Raw genomic sequence first — 3997 nt, 5'->3', positions numbered from 1 at the left:
CAGTCTGTACTTCCATCTGTTTGTCTTTTGCAAATTTGACTGCAGCGCATTCACTTCCTTCCTCTAAGTCATCAACATATATTGTGTGGCATATCCCTGGTCCCGGGTCACTAACCTGAAAAGGAAACGCTTAACACCACTCGCTTTTTTTTCTCCATCAGCCACTTCTTTATTCATGCCAATATACAAACGTGTGCTCGACAAGAAAAACGCTATCTCCAGTTTATGCCACCCTCCCCTGAATCAAACTGGGTATGTAAAGATCCGGAAGACAGGATTTTTTTTTGCCATCTCCAGTGCCATGTCTATGTTCAGCACAAAGTTAGTATTTTTCTCGACTCTGCATTCTTTGTCAATCCCATGCCCGAATACCCATTTTTACTTCTTCAAAATTAATTCAGGACGAGGCCTCAAACTGTGGTAACTTTCTGGAAATCAAATCTCAGTCTTCGTTCCAGAGTTGGCACAATTCTCTTTTAAAGTACACAAAATTCTCCAAATTTCCTCAGGTTTGGCCCCAGATTATGTGCAAAATTAGACTGGGTTTCTGTACTAAGCAAGCGTTACTATTGATTACAACTAAATGTCTATGTCACTTTTTGCGAACCTTTGAAAATTATGGACTGAAGTGCGGAAGAATTGTTTTACACGGGTTGCTGTGTATTGTTAAAGGTAAATACTGTAACATTTCAAGGCAAGCATCATTAAAATGTGGGAGGAGGTGTTGATGACAAACTATATCACACACGAATTCCTCTCATGTTTTGAATTCCACCAGGATCTAATGAAACTGTGCGCGCCTTGTGGCTTCTTCTATGTTTTGGAAGAGGAAGTTCTTGCAGACGAAAACTCTCCAATTTACAGTGTACAAAACCAGCATTTCACGGTACGATTCAATCGCACTATGCTCCAGAGTTAACAAATTCATGCTGATGAAAACCCCTCAGTGTACAGTGCAAATAATCAGCATTTCACGGCACTGTGCATTAACGCTCTGGTTCAGAGTTAACTAATTGGTACAGATGAAAGCTTTACAATATACAGTGTAAATAATCATCATGTAACTGTACGATTCATTCACACGATCATGTAGAGTTTACAATTCCTCCCTGATGAAAATGCTTCAAGTTACAGTCGAAATAACCGGCAATTAATGATATTAATAATTCACACGATTTACAGAATTTACACATTTGGGGCTATTGCATGGATATAAGAAGTTGGGGGAGGGAGTACTTTCATTATCGATTTACTATGGCAAACTCACCAAGTACCTTTGCAAATCATTCAAAAATGACAAAAATGGATAGCGGTAAAATATATTTACGTTTCTGAATGGGAAAGGGAGGCAACAGTTTTCCTTTGAATATTCAGTGTGAATTAACGAGGTTGGAAATGAACAGGTCTGTGAACGAAAACTTTAAATGTAACCCTGAAAATGCTGAGCTCAGTTCCGTAGGCTAAGAATCAATCCCATCCCCAAGACCCTCTTCCCAAAAAAAGCAGGGTAAGGAGGATGAAGGTGGAATGCATTGCAGGAGCATGATGACTGTCAATACGTTCCATACAAAAAGCTTCTGCTCTGCCGCAAAACTCCCAATCATTCTTTTTGACAAGAGGTATGTAAAAACAAGACAATACTGGGATAGATTGGAAAGATTGTCGCAGGTCGGAGCTCAAAATCTAATTGTGGAAGATAAATTGACTCTCAACACGGAATCTTATTGGCAGCATTCACTGCAGGTGTAGGAACCGTTAAGATACTATATACTTAGTATGATTTAACGATTCGATTTGAGTGCCCCGTTCCAAATATAATCATCGTATTTTTGCTGTTGAACAGGGAACATTTCCTAGAGCAAGTCGCATTTGCAGCAGGGGTAATGTTGTGGCGAAGAAGATGAGAAAGTACATGAAGAAAAAGAAAGGTAGAGTGAATCATTGTTTCCAAATAAACAAAAGAAGTCTGAAACATTGAGTCTGGGAATCTGCTTCTGAAAAACAAAAGGAAGTGAATGTTGTGTGAAAGAAAGAGAGGATGACAGAAATATGGAAAGAGTACAGAGAACGAGGGACCGCCTTTCTGACTGATGTGCTCCCTCAGTACTGGCTATCTGAATGCAAGGCGTCCGCGTTACTTCTCTGATGGCTACACACTCAATGTGCTGGCTATTCAACTGCCATGTTCCCTCGTTATGCCTATCTGACTGCGACACTCCCAAAGTTCTGCCTGATTCATATTAGCACTATCTCAATCCTGGCTTTCTGGTTGTAGCACTCCCTCATTACTGTTGAATAACTGCAGTTCTTGTTCGGTTTTGCGTGTCTGACTATGCAGCGTAGCACTTCCTCAGCACTGAGTCTCCAAAAGACCAGAAATCCCACATCAGTCAGGTCTAATAATATCTGATTATACCTTGCACATGCATTTATGTGTGGCCACTCACATACATTTTTCTTCTCATCAACCCGTCGAAGCTCTATCAGTTTCTCTGTCTGCAGCGTCTCAGGTCCTTTTTACATTGATTACATAATCCACCCACCCATGTTCATGCATTTGTTTTTCATATACATTGTATACTTCATTGCTTCTCATTTTTTCTATATTTTCTTTCCAATTGGAAACGTCTTACTGGCTTTTCTTTTACCAAAATATTATTTTCCACAATCTGTTTACTACTGAAAAAATATCACTGTGTCCCTTTGATTGGCTTTATCACTCGATGTTTAAGATTTAATTTATGTGTTCAAATTTCATTTATCTCTGTTAGGAAATCACACATTTCAATTCTACCACATAAATATTCAGTTAGAATCGCTTTTTGTAAATCACCAATCATCAGTCTTCTTTTTTCCCATAAAGGCATAAAACGTCATAGAATCATTGATTCATTACTCGTTGTGAGGTTTTGATATGGTTTAATATCACTCACTTTACAGTTTCAATTTGTGCTATCAGTTTGTGATTCTTGGTCGGCCTGTCTCGAAAACGTTTTAATGATTCGCTTTAAAGCATTTTTGTAGTTGTTGTTCTCACTCTGAAATGATTATTAAAATACTGATAAATTTGACATTTTGTTTATTATTTTAGGTCTACTAATTGAAGATTGTCCAAATCGGTACAATAGAATGTCGAGTCAAAGGACAAGTGCCAATTACAGCGACATCCAACAACCTACAATAAGCAAATAGATTCTCTCTTGGTATCTATTTTAAATCTGAATATTTCAGTTCTTTCAAGATCTGGAGAGATAATACGTAAATGCTTGCTTCCAATATTCCAATATGGATCAGAATGCCTATTACCCATCTAACGTACAACAAATTATGCGAAAAAGACGTCCCTTCTGAATCACAATATGCATGCCTACAAACTTTGCGGGGTCTGTCAGGATGAACCTTTTAAAACCATGTCCTTGGAAATGCTACAACTTTCATTGTGGTTTTCCACGTTTAAGAGACTTTGAAATAACTAAGATAATTTAAGTGGGGTTTGGAGAAGGGTACTGTTTGGATTAGTGCATTATGTAGTTGGCATTTAAAGGTGCAAGATGCCAGGTTGGTGATGATGTGGAATACTAAGTGAATGACACACACAAAATAAAAATCACATGTACATTGGGTGACAGTGTGAGCTTTTTCATGTGCCAAGCCATCATGTGGTCTATTTTGCGAGCTTACCAGGCGTACACTCGGAGGAGAGGACAGCGAGATCAGTTTGTGCATCAATGTGGGTGAAATATTAGTGTCAATGACTAGTGATGAGGACACGTCCTTAGTTATTCCAAATGAAGAGTGGTTCTACGCTCTCTCACCTTTGTTAGGCCGAGTGTTTATGTAACTGACTATACTCAAAAGTCTGTACCATTGACTGATAATTGGGACATTCTTTGAATCGGTCATGATGTAGATAATTGTCTGTGAGAAATTTAAAGTTCTTGGGTAATTTTCTTCCATAGTGCATCAGGACTTTTGAGAGTAATCAAATTTTTGTCGT

The 3997-nt window shown here is 38.4% G+C and overlaps 1 long non-coding RNA gene across 1 annotated transcript; it reads left to right on the top strand.

Moving 5' to 3' along the window:
* Nucleotides 1-772: 772 nt before the first annotated feature.
* LOC148135746 (uncharacterized) lies at nt 773-3433 on the top strand. The gene is made up of 3 exons (XR_015754805.1): nt 773-886; nt 1844-1928; nt 3092-3433. It is a non-coding gene; the product is annotated as an uncharacterized LOC148135746 (long non-coding RNA).
* Nucleotides 3434-3997: the final 564 nt, after the last annotated feature.

The sequence above is a fragment of the Chiloscyllium plagiosum genome, unplaced genomic scaffold (assembly GCF_037043375.1).
Source record: "Chiloscyllium plagiosum isolate Xiang-an unplaced genomic scaffold, Cpla_swu_hap1 HiC_scaffold_48, whole genome shotgun sequence".
NCBI classification, from domain to species: Eukaryota; Metazoa; Chordata; class Chondrichthyes; order Orectolobiformes; family Hemiscylliidae; genus Chiloscyllium; species Chiloscyllium plagiosum.
The sequence above is the reverse complement of the archived record's forward strand: the minus strand, read 5'-3'. Positions and strand labels throughout refer to the sequence as shown.